The 21,703-nt window shown below is 42.5% G+C and overlaps 1 protein-coding gene across 7 annotated transcripts in view; it reads right to left on the bottom strand.

Moving 5' to 3' along the window:
* Positions 1-21,703, bottom strand: part of Tnik (TRAF2 and NCK interacting kinase) — a 427,262-nt gene that overhangs the window by 140,887 nt on the left and 264,672 nt on the right. The gene's annotated exons all lie outside the window — the stretch shown is intronic.

The following is a 21,703-nucleotide window of genomic DNA, read 5'->3' as shown; positions in this document are numbered from 1 at the left end:
CAGTACCTACCTATAATAATAGTTATCCAATAAAGAGATATCATTGGAAAGTCTTACCACAAGGCGTTTAAACAGTCCTAACTTGTGCCAATATTTTGTACAACAACCATTAAAAATAATTCATGAACAGTTTCCTCAATCAATAATTTACCATTGTATGGGTGATATCTTACTGGCTGATTCAGATGCAGATATACTAAAAAAAATGTTGAAATAAAGAGACGATGAAGCAAAAAATAATGAAGTAAAGAAAAAATTGCCTTGCTGGGCATTATAAATTGCTCCTGAAAAATGCAAAGGGGAGATTTTATTTCCTATATAAGATAGGTTTACAGAAAATTCAACTAAACAAAGTACAAATCAGGAGAGATATATTATAAATTGATAATGATTTTCAAAAATTGCTGGGAGACAGTAACTGGCTGAAGCCCAAAACTCGACTAACTACTTAAGAGCTAAGTAACTAATTTCAAACCCTACAAGGTGATAATGACTTAAATAGTTCAAGAAAATTATCAAGTGAAGCTGAGAAAAAAATTGGCTCTGGTAGAAAAAAAATTACAGGATGAACAAGTGGACTGCTTGGATCCAAAGCTGTACTGTATTTTGGTTATTTTGTCTTGTACTCATTCTCTCACAGGAATTCTTATGCAGAGAGAAAATAAAATCTTAGAGTGAATATTTTCAGCACACAAACAGAGTAAAAAAAAATTAAAGACCTCTGTAGAAAAGATTTCTAAATTGATTCTGAAAGGAAAAGTGAGACTTTGTCAACTAGCAGGACTAAGCTCAACAGAAATTGTGGTACCCTTTATTAATGTTAAAATTGCCTCATTATGGGGAGAAAATGAACTTGCATTAATTTTTTTTGGAGGACAGGATGGAGAGACAACAAATATCCCTAAAGCAAAAGACTTCAGTTTATAAAAAGAATTAATTGGATTCTCCCTCATACACTAAAAGGGACACCAATTTTTGGACCCCCTACATTTTTTACTGATGCAAATAAATCAGGAAAGAATGAGTAAAATGGTTCAAGGACCTTATGATTTTGCTAAAAAATCAGAGCCACAGGCCATTCTTGTGGTATTATTAGGTTTTCCTGAATCTCTTAATATAGTTATTGACTCTCAGTATGCAGAAAGAGTTATTTAACAAATTGAAACCACTGAACTTATTCTGGAAGATTCAGAAATAACTTTTCTATTTATTCACAACAAGTGGTAAGAAATAGAAATCATCCATTGCATATAACATGTATCTGATCCCATATATGTCTACCAGGTCCTCTCACACAGGTAATAATAAAATTGATCAACTATTAATAGGAAATGTGCTAGAAGCAGCAGAATTTCATTAGAAACATCATGTTAACACCAAAGGTATGGAGAAAGATTTTTCTATCACTTGGCAACAAGCCAAAGAAATGTCCTACTTGTTCAATGTATAACCAAACTCCATTATTTCCAGGAAGTAATGTAAAAGGTATCCCCCCAAAAGAAATTTGGCAAATAAATATGTTTCATTTTTCAGAGTTTAGACAATTAAAGTATGTGCATCATACCATAGATACATATTCAGGATTATAATTGGCAACTGCTTTAAGTTCTGAAAAGTCTGATTCTGCAATTAAATATTTATTAGAAGTTATGTCTATTATGGAGGTACCTGTACAAATTAAGACTGATAATGCTCCAGCAAAAGTCCCTAGTAAAATGAAACAGTTTTTTTTTTTTTTTTTTGCATATTACAGTATAAAGCTGTTATAGGCATACCACAAAATCCTACAGGACAAGCAGTCATAGAAAGGTCTAATCTCCCTTTAAAAGATAGGCTTAATAAATAGAAAGGGCTAATAAAAGCCTCTGCAGAGATGGACTACACAATGCTTTACTAGCTTTAAAATTTTTAAATGTCAATGAGAAAAGAACAACCATGGTGGAGAAACATTAGATAATAGGGGAAAAAAAGTGCTGAATTAAATCAAGCTGTATATTTTAAAGATGTGTTGACCTCAGAAGGGAAAACAGGACATGTGTTACATTGGGGAAGAGGTTTGTGTTTGTTTCCACAGAAGAAGAAAACTGTAGGTGCCAACAAAATTGATAAAGATTAGATTCAAGCACGAGAGATCTTTTTAATAATGAGAGGTGATAGTTTATCAGACAGCTTTGTCATTCAGTCCAAACTAACTTATAAAGATCAACAAATGCCTTTTATTTGATCTAGCATGAAAAATAAAAACAAATAAATTTTCAAACGATAAATTACCAGACAATTTGCCTTATTGGCATAAAATGAAAAATGGATTTTCTTAAGCCATGTGTCTTAATTACATGTTAGAATGTTAGGCTGTAGATTGCCACAGGGCCAGCACCATCTTGGACACCAGCTTTTGATTTTTTTTTTTAAATAAATAGGATAATTTTGTTGTTTGGTATTAAAAACACAGCGAAGAGATTTAAAATGTTTTAAGAAAATTCAAAGGGTTAGTACAGTTCAAACTTGTTTTCTAAATCTCTAAGAATTGGAGTGATTAGGAGCTAAGATCAAATGTTTAATCAGGGTGGTGGTAGCCTGTGCCTTTAAATGACAGTGTCTTTTGCTTTACAGAAGCTTTTCAGTGTCATGAGTTCCCATTTATTGATTGTTGCTCTTAGAGCCTGTGCTGTTGGTTTCTGTTCAGGAAGTTGTCTCCTGTGCCAATGAGGTCAAAGCTCTTCCCCACTTTTTCTTCTTCTTCTGGTTTTATGTTGCGGTCTTTGATCCACTTGGAATTTAAATTTGTGCAGGGTGAATAATATGGGTCTCTTTTCATTTTTCTACATGTAGACATTCAGTTAGACCAGCACCATTTGTTGAAGATGCTGTCTTTTTTTCCATTGTATGGTTTTTGCTTCTTTGTCAAAAATTAAATTTCCATAGGTGTGTGGGTTTATTTCTGGGTCTTCAATTTGATTCCATTGATCTACCAGTCTGTTTCTATGCCAGTACCATGCCGTTTTTATTACGGTTGCTCTATGTACAGCTTGAGACCTGGGATGGAGATACCTCCAGAAGATCTTTTATTGCACAGGATTGTTTTAGCTCTTCCGTTTTTGTTGTTGTTGTTTGTTTGTTTGTTTTGTTTTTGTTTTTGTTTTCCAAATGAAATTGAGAATTGTTCTTTCAGTGTCTATAAAAAAGGAGAACAACAGAGCCAAAATACCTAAGCCCAGGGACTCCTGTAGAGACCTATATTCCAGCTAAGGACAATGCATGGAGAGGACCTAGACCCCCTGTTCAAAGGAAGTCCATTGGCTGCTCAGTTTCCAAATGGCTTCCCTAGTAAAGGGAACGGGGGCTGTCCCTGACATGAACTCAGTGGCTGGCTCTTTGATCACTTCTCCCTGAGGGGCTGCAGTCTTGCCAGGCCACAGAGGAAGATGATGAAGACCCTGATGAGACCTGATAGGCTCGGATAGAAGGGGAGGAGATCGTCCCCTATCAGGGGACTAGGGAAATGGCATAGAGGGAGAAGATGGAGGGTGGGTAAGACCTGGAGGAGACAAGCAGTGATACAAAGTGAATTGTAATAAATAAGTATATAAATAAAATTAAATTTAAAAAAGTTAAAAAAAATAATACTTTTTCCCCAGAAAGATATAACCCGCCAAAAAAAAAAAAAAAAAAAAAAAAAAAAAAAAAAAAAGGAATCCCTAGAGTTAAGGTTGGGGCAAGGTTTTGCTTTTATTTTTCCAGGAGAATAAAAGCATCCACCTACAGAATCAGGAGACCACTGGACAACACCTGAAACATCTGACTAAAAGGGACAGATTATCAAGAGAAAATGTCACAGGAAAAAGAGTAAACTGGCCAAGTGGTATTGCCCACATCCAGCTTGTCTCTGCTACCCTCTACAGCATAAGTCATAAATTGTCTTCAGATGGTCCCAATTCAATTAAAACCAAAAGCTGGCTTTGGGGTTGGAATGTGACTTTCTCCTTCTCTAAACCCATGCATGTTTGTTGAAGGAAAACCCCAAATCTCTGTCTCATTATCAGAAGAGCCACCTGGTATGGGACAGAAGAAAACAAAAACTAAGGGACTAGTCTATTGGCACTAATCTCATAATCTTTTTGTTTTCATTTGACCCTCTAAAACATTTCTTAAGGTTTAAATATCATCTCAAAAGCTATAAGATTATTATGTATACATAAACTTTTTGTTGTGATACTAGTAGTCCTACAGAGTACTAACTCATTATAGGAATAAGCTTCATCTAGCTTCTTGTATGTATTTTCAGGTTTGAGTCTGAAGCAAGTAACTAGGAACAAAGTTTGTGCACCTCAGATGTACTTAATAGATTATGGTCCTTCTACCTTCTGATATCTGCTGAATATGGCACTTAAAAGGATTCCATTTTCTACAATAAATCATGACCATTCCTAACAGTACCCTTTGCGGTCTCCAAGAAGATGATGGGGTCCTGCAATGAAGAATCCACCTAGACTGTGGTAAGGCTAACCACCGGAAAAACTGCTTGATTCCTCTTCTGTTGCCAAGGTCTGTGCCAACAGTGGACACCTTTGGGTTGACTGCTGTGTTCTTCCTAGCCAGCATTGCCACACACAAACATCAGCTTCGGACTACAAAGTGGTCAAGACATTCAAAGTCCTGGGTTCATGAGACTCACGTGAACATGTTACAGATCTTTGAACTTAAAAATACTTAATCCTAAAACTGCCAAATACAAGCAAGCTGGACATTGTGGAAAGGCTGTCAGAAACAGATTCGTTACTGTAACTAGTTTTACTGTATTAGAGTTTAAAATCTGTCCATTTTATTTAGACAAAAAGGGGGAAACTTTGCGGGTTTTTTGATTACTCTGTGAATCCTGAGACTGTGTTGTTTGCTGAAAACACCTGTCTCTGATTGTGGTGTGGTGCAGCTCTAGTATACACCTTTAACCCATGAGCTTTGTGCCTGAACAGGATTAAATAGAGTCAACCATCAGGCAAAAGGTGGAGCAAGAAACCAGTTGAAAGGAAATGAACATAGGGAAAAAAATAGAAAGAGGAAGTCAGGAGGACAGATAGAGAGACGCATAAGAAGTAGAAGGGGAAAATGTTCAGTTTGAGGAGTTTTTGAGATGGAGTGAAGAAGGTAAGCTTCCTTTTGGGATGTCAGCTGAGGAGAAAGGTCTGAGGGGTGCTTTTCCTAGCTCTCTGGGCTTTCAGGCTTTCACCACTTCATCTGGCTCCTGATTCTTTGTTAGTAAAATTGAACGATTGAGATTTTGTTAAAAACAACAGTTATGCATGGCTGGGCTCCCTCACTAAGTTGGGTTTAGAAGGCACACTGCTCTCTCGTCTGTTGTTTCTGAATGCCATTCCCTGCAAAGAAAACATGGTCATAAAACAATATTTAAATAATCTTTTCTAGTAAGTCCTTGTAAGGATCATAGAGAGGAAAGAATACTTTTAAAAACATTTATTATATTTTAATGTATGTGTGCGTGCGTGTGTATATACATAATTGTGAGAGTCAATTCTCTATACCATGGGGGTCCTAAATATCAAACTGAGGCCATCAAACATGGCGGCACATGCGCTATGCCATCTCAGTGACCCAAGATTATTATTATTATTTTTAAGTCTTTTGACTAGTATTCTACATTCAGAAGTCAAGAACACTTGCCACATTCTAAGGCTTGTTTCTTTATTTTTGTATAATAGGGGCAGGTCAGCAGCTCAGATGAGGTTGAGACTATCTTTGTGATTTGAATCTGCAGCACTGTTTGTGTCCGCTACAAATCAGGGACCTTTCTCTGTCTGAAGAAGTGCAGTCCTCTCGGCAGTCCCGAGCTAGGACACTAGCGCAAGCTGTTTATGTTATTGGTTTGGATGTGACACTGTAAGCTGTCAGAGTGCGGACTATCTGGTTTTAATTAACTCCAGTAAGTGTTCCCAGGAGGTCGGGCACATCAAATAAATTCAATAAACAATAAACTCTAATTTAGCACCTTTCATCCAAAAAGCTCCGAGCAGTCTATAAATATAAACTCGTTACAGCATTCAGCAACTTTTCGGGCAGCGGGCAAGCGCTGCCACAGAGTAGAAGCTAGAACAGGGCTTTCCCATCCATTCCCAGGCCTAGAAAAACCAATTCTGTTTCCCTTCTACTTAGTCTTCAACAACAGCCTCCTTAGATAGGTAATATGTGGCTTTTTACAATTACTGAAAAACAATTTAGGATAATTCACAATTAATCTCCAACTTGATAGAGAGACACAACAGAGGCCACATGTGTATATAACAGCACCCCGTGACCAGGTCCTTAGAAGACATCCCCAGGGGCTCAGGGAGGTGACTCAGAGGAGAGAGTGCTGGCTATGCAAGCGTGAGGACCCAGGATTCAGGACCCAAGTAAATGTTGATGGGTTTCACTAACCACCGGTAAATCCAGCCTCAGAGGATGGAAAGTGGATTCTCAGAGCCAGCTGCCTAATGAGACTGGCTATATCACTGAGGTCTGCTTTTGACGGATAGATCCTGAGCCACTGCCTAATGAGACAGGCCCTATCAGTGAGCTCTGCATTTGACTGATAGATCCTGCCTTATTGAATAAGATCTATCCTAGATGATTCCCAGATAAGCTGCAGAGCTGCACTCTTCCATATGCATTGGAGCACACATTCTCACACATGTAAAACACACCACACAGACATGCATATGCATACAGACACGCACACACACACGCCAAACAAACAAACAGAAAAAAAAAAGGAAAAAAGAAAATACCCAACTGTGTGCAAAATCTGTAGGCAGAAATTAAACTGTTGTTGTTTCTCTGCATGCCTAATAGGGGCTCAAATATCACAAAATGGTGCTGAGGGTGCAACTCAGTCGGTAGTGTGGCTGGCTGGCATGTACAAAGCTCCGTGTTTGATCGTCAGCACCACCTGTAATACCCACATTTGGGAGAGGGACACAGGAAGGTCAGGTGTTCAGGTAAGAGAGTTTGAGGAAATCTTGGCCTACATGAGACATTGACTCAAGATAAAACAATAAACTAAACATGAAATGGACTTCATGCCTGAGTTTACGGTGCCTGCTCTGAACTGACTTACAGTTGGAGCAAAGCTGGCTTTCAGAGGACACTCTTGTTATCTTATCCAGAGGGCCAGTGGATGCGTCAAGGCTAAGAGGAAAGTCCACTAGGAAAATACGAAAGTGTAGAACAGACTATGTTCCAACCAGGGGAAGCTGAAATTCTTTCCTAGGTAATAGCCAGGCAGCTCACAAAGACCAGGGGATCACACCAAGGATTCAGGGGTCAACTTGAAACTCTTACCATGGTCAGAGATAGGATAATTGGTGTAATGTATAACGACACCATAGCAATGGTGTGGCCTAGAAATGCCGAATGCAACAATAAAGTCACCCACAAACAATAAAACTGTCAGAGTTAGAACAAAAGAAGAAACTAAATGATAGTATGAAGTCAGGAGAAAAGAAAAGGAAGGAGCCTGTCCGATCATTGCTGTCCATGTCCATGTACACAGCTGGAGTACATGCCAAAGCACATGAATTGTGGCTGCAAGAGGACACCACATGTGTCCTCTACAGCTCTTGCCTTAGTCCCTTGAGGCAGGCTGTCTTGGTGAACCTGGACAGCCAGCCCCAGTAATCCCCCTTTGCCTCACCAGCATGGGGGTTATAGGTGTGCATTGCCATGTCTGACTCTGCCCCTCCCCAATTATTTATTTTCTTGTATTAATCGGTTCCTCACAGGGCTGTCCAAACTTATTACAAAATAGTTAAATTTAAAAATCGACTGTATAATATTTATTTACGCTGCGCTGTAATTATGCTCACCTCATCCTCTCCCTCTCTCCCTCTCTTTCCCTCTCTACCTCTCTACAAGCCCTTTGTCTTCTCAACCATTCCCCCTCCTCCCATGTGTTTCTCTCTCCTTCCTCCCCCTCTCTCCCCTTCCCTCTCTCTTTCCCTTTCAGATTCCCTGTGGGCAGTCATGGCCACTATGTGTTTGTGACTGCAAGGGCAATCTCATGTTCAGAAGACAGCACCCAACTGTTCCCCTACCCTTCAGTTCTCAAAGTCTCGGTTTCTATGTGCATGCTGGAGAGCTGAACTCCGGTCCTTATGCCTGCCTGCACAGCAAGTACTCTTACCCGCTGAGCCGTCTCCAGCCTTATCCAGCTTTCTTATATAATATTAACACTGGATACTTAAACAATAAAATGTGGGAAATGTTTATTCATAAAGGTATTCTACCTGATAATTAATGAGAGAGATAGAATTAGACTGTCACTATTTTGTACCTCTTAAAAAACTAACAGACCTGGGTATCAATTATCCATGACTGTTCACATGAAAATGTAAGAAAGAAATATGATTCGTCTCATGAGAACGTAGCACTTTGAGGCAGTATTTCTGAAACAACAAACAACAACCCCCCCAAATGTAATTCTGCTCCAATCTTGAGTGCCACCCACCCACCTCCTTACGGGAAACTGAAGGATGGAGGAATATCCCCAAGATGCTACCAGCAGATCTACACAAACAGTTTCTTCACAGCTAACCTTCATGGGGTCAGGAAATAGATGATGGAGGAAACCTATAAAATAAAAGTCCTTAAAATACACATCAACAGATTGCAGTGGACTGACTTTATTTGAACACTGATTTTAAAAGGTAGCTGTTAAAATTTGTTTGTTTGTTTTGTCAGGCATGGTGACTCATGCCTTTAATCCTGGCACTTGGGAGGCAGAGGCTGGTAAATCTCTATGAGTTCAAGGAAAGCCTTGTCTATTCAGTGAGTTTCAGGATATCCAGGGCTTCACAGAGAGACCTTGTCAAAAAACCAACAACCAAAACTAAAGGAACAGAAGAAACCTGAACCAGAAAAAACAGCTGTTAATTTTTTTTAAACAACTGAGACTTTTATAAATAAGTGTAAGTATTTAAAGATACTAAGGAAAGACAATTTAGATTGTTTTAATTGTGATGATTTTGTGGTTATTTTAAAAAATCTCATATTTAAGACATAAATGCTGAAATATTTCTGTGCATTTAGAGACATGAGTAAGATGGTGAAAAGAATTAATAAAATATGGAAAAGATAATTTAAATTTCATCTTACTATTGTGTTCTGCGTGCAAATATATCTGTGCATCGCACGTGTGCAGTGCCCAGGGAGGACAGACAGGAGCAGGTGATTCCCTGGAACTGAAGTTAAAGATGGTCGTAAGCCACCATGTGGGAGCTAGGAATTGAACCTGCATTCTCTGGAAGAACAGCTGATGCTCTTAGCTTCTGAGCCACCTCCCCCGTCCCATATTGAACAAATTTATAAGTTATATCTGATAAGGGTATAGTAGCCAGACTTTATCAAGAGCTCTTATAATGCAACAAGCGAAAGATCCAGCTTAAACATGAGTGTAAGAGTTGGGTGTTGCGGTGCACACTTGCTAGGCAGAGGCAAGAAGACTGAAATGAGCTCCAGCCCAGCCTGAGGGCACTTGTCTCAAAAACAGGAATAACAACAATTCAAAAATAAGTAAATAAGAAAGAGGCAGGTGGATCTCTGTGAGTTTGAGGCCAGCCTGGTCTACAAAGGGAGTCCAGGACAGCCAAGGCTACACGGAGAAACCCTGTCTCATAAAAGAACAAACAATGACATGAAGGGAGAGTGAGGAAAGAACTTAATGGACATTTCTCTAAGCTTTAGAGCTTAAAGAACATATGAAATGGCCAACAACGCCATGATAAGATGCTGATAACATCATTAGCTGTGAGAAAAATATAAAGCCACAATAAAAAATCACAATCACAGTGAGGTGTCACAGCACCCACAACGATGAGCATAACTTTAAAAGTGTAGATCAGCTGGAGCCCTCGTACACTGCCAGTGACTATACAACATGGTGTAGCAACTAGAAAATACATTGTGAATTCCTCAGCACATTAAAGATAAAATCAACATAGACCTCAGTTGTTTTACTTGCAGAACTGAAAAATTGATGTTCAGCAAAATACACATAAGAATATTAAGAGCGGCACTACTTACAGAAGATAAAAGTTGGAAACAAAAAGTCCATCTACAGATGAACAAATAGATCAAACAAACTGTGGTATGCCCATACAACAGAATATTATTCAGCCATGGAAATAAATGACCGATACAACATGGTTGGATTGTGAAGACATTACGCTAAATGAAAAAAGACAGACAAGAGTGGCCACGTAACATACGATTCCATTCCCACAAAACAGACAAAGTCGATGACCATAGCAATGGAAAGTGGATCCAGAGGCTCCTGGGAAATGGGCCCCCTGGAGCAGGAGTGACTACCTAATGGATATAAAATTTTCAGGGGGAGGAAGATGAACAATTTTGGAGCTAGGGAGTAGGGGGTGCTTTGTAGAACACAATGAATACTGTTGCCTCTGGATTACTAATTCAGAAGTAGCTCAAACTGAAGAAATTTAATACTACACGTATTTTACAGAATTTAATTTTTTTGTATTTGATTTGTTTCAACAGCTGAGGGGGGAGGGGTAAGCAAAGGCCTGTGTGGGAGGCAGCAATTACACCCAGGTGGGAGGCTGGCCAGGCTAGTCCGGTTTCCTGAGCGCTTCATATAGCACTCGGTTTACTTCTGTGCATTTGGAAACACTGTTAAGTAGAAAATGATGCTTCAGAGGCCGCAGGATGGACCAAAACCACACACAGGGACACATGATAGAAGCCGAGCACGTCTGTGCCCCTTCTCCCAATCACATTTTGGAAAAGACCTCCCAGGGATGCATCAACAGTTCCCATGTCATCTGGAGGGAAATGTCCTACTCTTGGGCCCTATTAGGCTACATAATTGCAGTTCCCAAAGAGAGCAGTGGAAGCCAGCAACTCTAGCCTTTCAAAATTAGATTGGACAAAATACTTTGAAATATTCAGTAGGAAACAATCTAGCCCTAGCCAGGATCTAATGTCAGTGATTTCTATAATCTGCTTCTCCATTCAGCTCCAGCGGAAGGCTGCTCGAGTCTTTTCATCTCACTAAGGAACAAAATGATTGTTAAATTATGTAATGGGGCTTTAAAGAAAGGAAGAAAGAAAGAAGCTGAAAGAAACCAGAACTTGACAGCCATGGGTTGCTGCAGCCACACAGCAACGCTGATTATTAACTGCCGCCACACAGCAGGGACCTTCCCTCCCCATAAGTAGCCCCCCATCTCCTTAATAAACAGACACAGGGCTCAGCATGTGGAGCCCCGCTGAGTGAGGTAAGTCAGGGACTTCACATCTCACAAAAAAAGACTCACAGCGGATCATTAACATCTCCCAGGAAGGAAAGTTTTCTAGGAGTTTATACTGGGGCAATGAGACACTAATTTAGAACTTAAAAGTTGGTGGTTTACAAACAAAACAAAGAAGCAAACAAAGATCTTTTCCATGATTCTCCTCTCTGTTCTGCTGTTCAGAAATGGAGCGTTTTTATGGTCTTTGGCCTTAACTCATAGTGAATATTCATTAAGCACTCAGAGCAGGCAAAAACAAAAACAAAACCCCTCTATCTTAGCAGCTTTGCGACCTTAGACGTTGCATTAGTTACTTCTCCTGTTACTGTGATAAAATATTCTGACAGAGCAACTTGAACTAGAAAGGGTTTATTTTGGCTCACAGTTCAAAGGCGTAGTCTATCATGGTGAGAAAGGGAGTGTGGGAAGGTTGAAGCAGCAGCTTCCATTGTATCACAGCCAGGAAGCAGATAAATGCTGTGCTCCGCTGGACTTCTCCTTTTTGTTCAGTCTGTGACCCGGGCGCATGGAATGGTGTTCCTCGGAGTGGGCAAGTCTTCTGTATCAATGAACTTGACTGAGAGCATCCTTCACAAACACAGCCAGAAGCTAACCTAGATAATCCATCCCAGACTTGGCCAGAGGATTTTCTCTTTTCTGACTCTAGATCCTGTCAAGCTGACAATAAGTGATAACCACCACAGACACATTCCCTTGCCACCAGAGCCTCAGGACCATCCCATTTCCACGGTGGCAAACTGTCATGACCAGGCATCAGGGAGTAGGAGGAGATGGCTCTGTGTTTGAAGGGTTTGTCATGCAAGCACGAGGACCCGGAGTCCAAGTAAAGCTGGCCGTGGTACAGGCACCTGTAAGAGCAGTGTTGGGTGGGCAGAGACAGGAAGATCTTTGGAGCTTGACAGACAGACATTCTAACCTAACTGCCACCTAACTGATGAGGATAAAAGCTGTCCCAGCTTAAGCACACACATACACACACACACACAAAGGTGGATAGCTCCTGAGGAAGATATCAAAGGTCAACTTCCCGGATCCACATGCTAACACACACATGTGCAGGTGTACTGCACAAAAATTAACATGAATACATACAACGCATAGACTTACAGACCTGCTGTGAACGTTAGCTTCACTAACAAATGGACAGCTGAGAGGAACCAAACCCTCAAATATATATATATATATATATATCTCGCTTACTCTCTGCCTTTCAGGATGGTACCACTCGGTCCCAGAGGTCTACTTCACTTGCACTGTGATGACAGAAGGTGGACGAACTCTGAAAGGCAATGCATGCAGAGGCTTCCAGAGCCTCTGACAAAACAGCTCCAGGTCATTTTGCTCAAGTTTGTACCACAAAGCAGGGGAACAGTCTACCCTCCCAGACAATGGATCATTCTATCTGGGAGGTGGCAGTGATGGAAGGGTGGGAAGAGGATCCCAAAAGAAATCTGAGATGTAAAGCTTGTCAGCAGCATCTGAACAACTGGGTCGGAAACTGAAAGAATCTTCACACCGCTGGGGAAGAAAGAAAGGAGGCTGAACTGGATGTGGGGAGAGAAATGTGCCAAGGCAGATGGGGACTGGCCTGGGGCCTGCAGGATGCATTCTGAAAGGAGCGTGGTGTAATGTGAATGCATTACAAAAAAATTTGGATAATTACGTTTAAGTAAAAAGTTGTTTTCTAAGAACTGAGTCCTGACACATTTCACAATTCACATGGTCGATTGCTACAGATTTTGGTCAGTTGTCTTATATTACTAAGAAACACAATACTGTCTCTTAGCTGTGTTGAGGTGGGGTATTACTCGGTGATAGAGTGTGTGGGAAGCTCTGGTTCCAACATCTCTCTCTTACCTATACACACGTGCGCACACACATGTGTACACATACACAGACACCTGCACTCAGCTCCCCCAAGACTGTGCTTCAGTCTCTGCCTATCCTAGGAGTGACAAAAGCATGGAGTCAGCCCTCACTTAGCCTTCACAAGGCATGGAGCGCAGGTCTCGGAAGGGAATCATGAAACACAGCCGCCTTCTCTTTACAACCCCAGTGACTTCCGAGGGGATTCCAACGGCTAATACTGAGATGATATCCCTGCTCCCTGAAAAAGTCCCTCACTTGGCAATTGGCCCAAGGTTACTATAACAAGGAAAATGCCTTAAGTTAGGATTTTAATGTTACAGATACTGAGCCAGGATACCTGGGCAGGAAGCCGCTCCTCTCACATGTAATTAGTCAGCCACCCACAAGAATAAATGACAACGAATGGATCCTTTCTCTTTAAGGGTAAAGGGTCCGAATGAAGGGGTGGGAATACAGTTAGGCAGACGGTGTTCTCCCTGAGATGAACCAAGCAGCTGAAGAGACTAAGAAAAGGGTTGGAAGCAACTCCCAAGAACTCCCAGCCCTGCAAAGATTCAGCCTAGTGACCTTGGAGGTTTAGAAACCTCAGTGAGGCGCAGGGGTATTTTTATCTCACGTGGCTGGGAATAGCCCCAGATGCCATCTGCATGATTTATGAAGGTGTGAACCGGACTCAGATTCAGCAGCTTTGTAAGAAAAAAGCTGCTTCATTCAGCAGGGGTACTTTGAGTCTCACAATAGGAAATGCCTTTACAGAAACACCAAACCGACCTTCATAGCCTTGCACGGTCCCCTCCAAGCCGACACCCATCAAGGTTAAAACAAAAAGGAATTTAGCTTTTATTTTTAGGCTTGAGACGTCTCAAACAAAATTGTAAAGTTATGGGAAGATAAAAGGACTGCCAAGTGTCCCGAACTCTGTCGATAAGGCTGGTCGAGGACAACCTTTTTTAGTTTGTGAGTAACAGAGGCATTCTGAACAATCGGAGCCAACTGGTATTTTTAGCAACCGAAGCTTGCCTACAGGCCAAGCCCATGGGCCATCCGTCATCCACGTCTACGCAGAGCCAGTGTGACAGCACTGTGCTTCACAGGGAGCCATGCAAGAGCTCCCGTGTAATTTTTTTCTTAGTAAGAGTGAATCATCACGTACATATGAACTCCACATGGTCCAACAAAGGGATTAACCTCAAAGACAGAAGAACAGCTCAGCTGTAAGGTGCTTTCCCCACAAACATGAGGAACCAGGTCCCTGGAGCCCACATATAAATACTGACAGGGGTGCTGAGAAGATGGCGACAGCTTAGCCCCGGGACTTGCCGGCCAGCCAGCCTAGTCAGCAAGCTCTAGTCCAATGAGGGAGTCTTGTCAAAAAGTAAGCTGGACAGTTCCTGAGGAATGATACTTGAAATTGTCCTCTGGCCTCCTCATATATCCCACCACCACCACACACACACACACACATACACACTCACATTCACAACACAAAGCTGCACAAAACATACACATGTGCACAAAAATAATGAAGGATGTGTCACTGTCCATCTCCAATGTTAAACTCAAACTGGTTGGCTACCATAAAAAGCTAAAATGTTACGCTCAGGATGCGAGGCTAAGCACTGCACTCAGGGTCAGCCACTTTCGACCCAGAGAAGAGCATGTCTGGTTGCATGCGGGTTGATGCCCCAGGTCCCGCCTCTGAGAAAAAGGTATCGGACGGGTCTGATGCTCTTTGGGTGGATGACACTAAATGAACATCAGTACAAAGTCCCAATTTATTTCTAATATCAGAGATCAGACCTCTACTCTTGCCTGATGCGTCTAAAACAAAAAGGGGGAACTGTAGAGAGCTGCGGAATGCTATGCCTTAAAGATGGAGCTGGTTTCCGCCTTCCACCTTCCCGATGGTGAGTGCTCTCTGTCACGAACAACTCCACATTTGGCTAAGGCTGAGGATCTGGCTTGCTTCCATGTATGTGGACCTATCTGCATTGCCAACGTGGCACGCCTGGGTTGGCTACCCAGAGGCTATTTAAGCTGTGGGCTGGCTTTCCCCAGGGTCCGAGGATTGTTCAAGGTTCCTGAATAAACTGCATTGAAAAAAAAAATTAAGAGCTTAGGAGTAAGGTTTTAGACGGGTTAAAAATGCAGTTGAGTTGCTGGGCAAGCAGGAGGACATGAGTTCAAATCCCTAAAACCCATGTAAAGCCTAGGCTGCGTGTGAGCATAACTGAAGCACCGAGGCACAATCATAGAAGTGGATCTCGGGAGACCACAAGCCAGGCGCCCTAGCCAAAAGGATCCCTGGGTTTGGAGAGAGACTTTGTCTCTAAAATAGTAAAGAGGAAAGCAGGTTGAGGTCGGTCCTGGATGCCGCCTCTGGCTTCTGCACAGTTGGGCATGTGTGTATGGACACACACTGCTGCACATTCAGGCCTCCCCGCCCCCATACAGAAATAAAAACCAAAAAAACTCTAGAAGGCAAGTATTTAGGGTGAAATTCCTCGACAGTTGAAGGTCTTAAGAAACATGGTGTGAACAATTAGCATCAGGTCAAAGTTAATCCAAAAAGAAAACCAGGAGCTTCACAAATCAGCTTTGCACATAGACCAAGGGCATTCTTTTGTTAAGGTGGAAAAAAAAAAAAAAAAACAGTTTAAACCATTTGAATGATTCCTTAGGATGAAAAAAAGAAATTGGGTTTCCATCTTGTCAGCGAACTTCCCGGTTCATAAACACTGCCCTCGGGGCTTGGGCACGAGACAGTAAGTTGGGTGCGGCTGAGAGTTCATTTCCACCTGAGCCACTCCTTCTGGTCTGCCTCCACCAGCCACGCCAGGCAGCAGCCCTTGCTCAAAGCCATTCCTCTGACCGTTTTAGACCCCCCATATTTACAAACTCCCACCTACTGAGATTTCTCCTGCCAAGTAATGAGATTCATTTGCTTCCAAACACTGGACAAGTAGCGCAATGCATGCCTACGAAGGAAGTTCTCTGCTCATAAAAGCAACAGCCAGTGATTAAAACGAGTTTCTTCTAAAAGGGAAAGCCTCATTTTTGGTACCCCAGAACTAAGAGGGATTTTAGTGACCAAATGCAGAGGCTCAGCGAGAAGTGGCTGAACATTTGTGAACATGGTCCTCACGCCTTACATTGAAATCTGATTTTTTTGTTCGTTGTTTAAGAATTCCATACATGTCTAAAATGTATTATGGTTATACACACCCCCAGACCCTCTCTCCTGCCAATTCCCCTTCTTGACATGCTCCCTAAACAGTGGCATGCCCTTCTTTCATAGCCCACCAAGTTTAGTCAGTGTGGTTCATAGCCACAGGAATGTAAGACCATGGATAGGAGCATGAGTATAGGCAGTTAAATGACATCATTCTTTCAATAATTTCTGCATCCGATTCTATGATGATCTCATACAGGGGCTGGGTAAGTGATACAAGGCATGGTGTTAAGTGTGTATAAAGAAAACAGAAGCCAGGACCTGTGGTGCAGGCTGAAGCAACATCTATGACTTCTGAGCAGCGGGCACATCTGGGCAGCGGGCACACCGCTTCCACATGCTGCTGCTATGTGGAATTTCAAGCCCAATATTTCTAGATAATTTGATTATTTTCAGAACTTTTCAAGGAATCCAGACCTTCACATGAATCTGTTCAATCTTTCTAATATTGACTTAATTAAAACATTTCTACTTTACGGAGACCAAACTAAGTATATTTAGCCTCCAGGCTGTCAGTTTGCAAACACGCAGACCTGGTCCAATTAACATTTTGTTCAACAGAAGCTAAGTGTTAGAGAGCCTGCTTCTTCTGCAGCTAGAATTCAGACCTGTGGATAATCAGGCCAGGTTGTATCCTACTATTAGAAAGATGCTCAACTCGTCAGGCATGGTAGTGGTGCACGCATGTAATCCCAGCAGTCTGGGAGGCAGAGGCATGCGGAGCTCTGTGAGTTCGAGGCCAGCCTTGTCTACAAAGTGAGTCCGGGATAGCCACAGCTACACAGAGAAAGCCTCTCTCAAAAAAACGAATTTCCAAGTGTATGCAATATAACTCGTGTGCATTTGCTAGGTATGCACACATGTGCAAGAGAGCATGTACTATGTGCTGCAGAAGCTGTTCTACTCTATCACTTTCCACCTTATTTCCTGAAATAGGGTTTCTCACTGAATCCAAATCTGTCAAACCGCAACCCTCAGTGGTCCGCCCATCTCCTACAGCCCTCAAGCACTCAGGCTCGCCTGGTGTTTCATTTTGGTACTAGGATCCGAGCTCAGTCCCCTCACGTTGGGCAGAAAGCAGCCTTACCCACTGAGCCATCTCCCAAGCTCCACAGCATGACATCTGAACCCTTGCTCCCGAAATCCACATTACTGCAATCTAATGAGAGGCTAGTTTTGCTGTTTCAGATCCCTTGTCTGTCATCGCACTAGGCCGCTCTACATTTCAGGAGTTAATTAGAAACTTATTTCCTCTCACGAGATAGCTAGATCTGTGGTTGTTGTGAGGGTATCAACAGGGCAACAGTACCTTCTCCCCTCTCTGCTATCTGAGTGGCTTTTACAGCAAACCCAGAGAGCCTAGCAGGCCTGGGATGTGGGAGAGAGAGAGAAGAGATGGCAATAGTGTGTGTCAAAGCATCACTGCTTCCCTGAGATCAGAATCTTTATTGAAAGAGCTCCCTTTTTTTGATTTCCGGACCAGACCCCGAGTAGTTGATAAAGGAGAATTACTTGGCCATTATCAGAAGTGGTTGTGTTTCTAAGGCACTGATACCAAACAAGACTTTATTTCTACAATAGGCCTGATAGAATCCACACAGATTACAATTCAATCAGAAGCCTGGAACTATGCACGTGTCGCCTGGTAGGACACCAGTTACAGACCTCTGCTCCAGCCATGGTCAAGGGAGTAGCTGAGGAATATTTCATACCATCAGGCTGAACTCAGGCAACGCATGTTAGAAAGCGCTAGTCTTGGCTGTGTAGTCCATGTCTCTATAAAACACATTTTTATACTAACATGATCCTTGTAAAAATGCCAGTAGTCTGAAGAATCAACTATCTTTGACCTTTGCGATTATTTGATAAAACATCCCAAAAGGCTTAACGTGCTTTTCCACAAATGTATTTCTTATGCTTCATAGCAGCCTTATTAATAGCTGAGAGGTTTTACTATTCTTTTTGAATACTGGAGAAATTGAAGAGTAAAGATCAAAGGTGAAGTCAAATTTTTATTTATTTTATCTATTATTTTGAGACAAGGTCTCACTCCATAGCCCTACCTGGCCTGGAATTCAAAGAGATGCCCCTGCCTCTGCCTCTTGGTACCATCATGCCTAGCTTTCAAAATAAGTTTATTGAAACATAAACTCCAGCCCTACCCAAAACATCATCTTTGATACCAGAGCCATTTTTTTTTAATGACCAAAAAGGGAAAAACAATGAGTTGAAGGCTTTGATTCTGATAGCATATACTCTGGAGTAAGCTAGTTTTTTTTTTTTTTTGTTTTTTTTTTTTTTTTTTTTTGCTTCATTACTGATAAGCTCTGAGACCTTAGACAAATCTCTTAATTTCCCTGAGTCGAATTTATTATTTTGCACAGTGGAGATAGTAATCTTTAATTTGGAAAGTGGATACAAATATAACTAAAAAATATGGCAGTGTTAATGTTATTATAACGTCATGGGACACTAACAGAACCTGGCATGTTTTTAAATAGGTGGGAAGTGTTATAAGCTATCGTTCTTTTTTTAATATTTTATTGATTCTTTATGAATTTCACATCATACGCCCCAATCCCACTCATTTCACTGTCCCTGCATATCCACCCTCTGGCCTGACAACTTCCTCCACAGAAGAAAATAAAGTAAGAGAACAGAAAGAATCTTGTCCTGGAAGCTGTGGTGTGGCCCACAGGACACCCTTTTGTCCACACATCTTTACTTGCAAATGTTCACGTCCATGAGTAACGTTGGTCTGGTTCGAGGCCTCTGGCTTCTGCCACATTGTCAAGAGCGGATCCTCACAGGGATTCCTCTTGGATATCCTTTTGTTGCCCTGTGGCATAAAGATCCTGCAGCTTAGAATCTGCAGGACTGGCCCTTTCAGGTGCTCCTGTAGTTCATAGATGGGTAGACGTTTGGATGGGCCCGCTACAAGCCCTGGATCTGGGCCTGACCGGCAGGTAAGTTGGTTGGCCCACCATGTCTCTCTCACCCATACCACCGGGGTCAGCTTTCCAGCACTGCTCATGCTAGCTCATGCAATGCCTCAGCCAGTACAAGGCGGGACCTGGTCTCCTATCAAGCCCGTGGGGCCATCTCACCTGTGCTTTTGCCACTAGGGCCAGCTCTGTGCAGCTGTGCAGGCAAGGTGCAAGGCCTGCTCTCCCTACTGCTGTAGCCAGTGAGGGGCGGGGTCTGCTTTCTAGAGATGGTGAGGGGTACAGGTGTGGGAAGGGCATCTCTCCCTTGCCCATACCACCCTATGGCACACGATGGATGGGGCTAGGTTTGCTGTACTTACTCCCCTCAGGGCCGGCTCCCCTGTTCCCCTGCCACCAGGGTCAGCTCTACTGTGTAGTTCAGGTGAAGGTTGCGGCCAGTTCACCCAAGTGATGTGGCCAGTAAGGGGCAGAGTCAGTCAGGCGCAGTGTCTCGGGCAACAGTCAAAACCAGGGACATCTGCATGGCCTTGGCTTGTAGCCTGGACCTGGGACAACAACACAGACCCCAGCTGCAAGAGGATTATGGACCAAGACATGTTTCCCAGCAGCAGCATGCGCTTGGATAGCTTTGCTGTCACCATGGGCTCAGGTGGCAGCAAAGGCTACTCAGATCAGCATGTATTCCCATGGCAGCATGGCTCTCAGACATCCATGTGGTCTCCAGTGGCATCCATATGGCCTTTGGTGGTGACTTGGGCCACAAACATCAACACAGACCCCAGCTGCATCAGGACCACAGACCCAGACACTGCCCTTGGTGGCAGCCCAGGCCAGGCCATCACCATGGCCTTGCATGGTTGTGTGGGCTCCTCGGATCCACCAGTTCCTCACTGCTGTCACTGAGTCTCCAGTTCTACCTTTCTCCACATTGTAAAAACTCTTCAGCTTGCTTCCTCTCCCATTTCTCCACCACATACTCCATCTTTCCCAGCTCTCCATCTCATGTTTGCCCATCATGGTGGCACCCACAGTGGGCACTTAGGTGTCTTTCTTTCAGCCACGCTGGGAAGGCAGGACCAGCGTGGTTGTCTGACTCCCATTGTTCTTGTTAATATAGAATGACCCAAATTTATTGAGGCAAAAGCCCTGGAATATGCATGCACTGTTATTTTTTTGTGACAAAATTTCAATCACTATTATGATCTAATATTACCTTCTGGTTATATTTCTAGACTGACCCCAATTGCTCTTTAGTTTTATTATCACATGGAAGTGCAATTACAGGAATAAATTATGCTCTTGCCTTAGGACAGCTTTCCTTGGCCTGACCTTATCCTCAGTGACAGAGATGCTATCAGAAGATTGGTAGTGGGCTTCCCAAACCAGCAGACACAGGTTACTCTCACTGTCACACTGGACACCTGCCACACTTCCTCCTTTACCAAGCTCAAGAAAGGGGTTAGCTTACTGTGGTGGCTAATCTTGGTTGCCATCTCAATACACCTGGGAAGAGGGAACCTAGCTGAGGAAGACACTCTGTCACATTGGCTTATGGGCATGTGTTGTGTTTTCTTGATTGCTAAATAATGTAGGGGGAACCAGCTGACCATGGGCAGTGCCATCCCTTCTGCAGATTGACCTGGGCCGATGAGGAAGACAGCTGAAAGTGAACCTGGGGCAACTTAGTGACTAATGTTCCTCCATGGCCTCTGCTTCAATTCCTGCTTCTTTCAGGTCCTGTCTTGAGAGTCTGTCTTGGTTTCCTGGAAAGACTGCAACCTGTAAATCAAATAAAATCCATTCTTCCCCCAAGTTGCTTTTAGACTACCGTGTGTCTCCGCGACACAAATGTAAACGGAACACTTATGAAAACGCCTTCCTGACTGCTCTACCCTGATGCCTTCTGGTCTGTTCTCAAACCAGCAACCAAAGTGATGGCTTCTTTTTGTGCATCAGAAAATGTAAATGGAACACTTATGAAAACGCCTTCCTGACTGCTCTACCCTGATGCCTTCCGGTCTGTTCTCAAACCAGCAACCAAAGTGACGGCTTCTTTTTGTGCAGCAGATCCTCTTCTTCCATCCTGAAGGCTCTCTTGAGGCTCTCCATCTTCAGGGGACATGAAAGCTGAGGTCTTGCCGATGGCAAGGAAGGCCACAGAGGACCTAGTCTCAGGTCTCTCTCCTACATTTCTGCCTTCAGACCCTACACCATGTATCAGTGAGCCTAAGATATATATATACACTTACGATATATAATATATACATATATAAGATACCACATATGTACATACTACATAATGTATTTTATATAATACATATAGATGT

The sequence above is a fragment of the Meriones unguiculatus genome, chromosome 2 (genome assembly GCF_030254825.1).
Source record: "Meriones unguiculatus strain TT.TT164.6M chromosome 2, Bangor_MerUng_6.1, whole genome shotgun sequence".
Classification (NCBI taxonomy): Eukaryota; Metazoa; Chordata; class Mammalia; order Rodentia; family Muridae; genus Meriones; species Meriones unguiculatus.
This window is presented reverse-complemented; position numbering and strand designations above follow the sequence as displayed.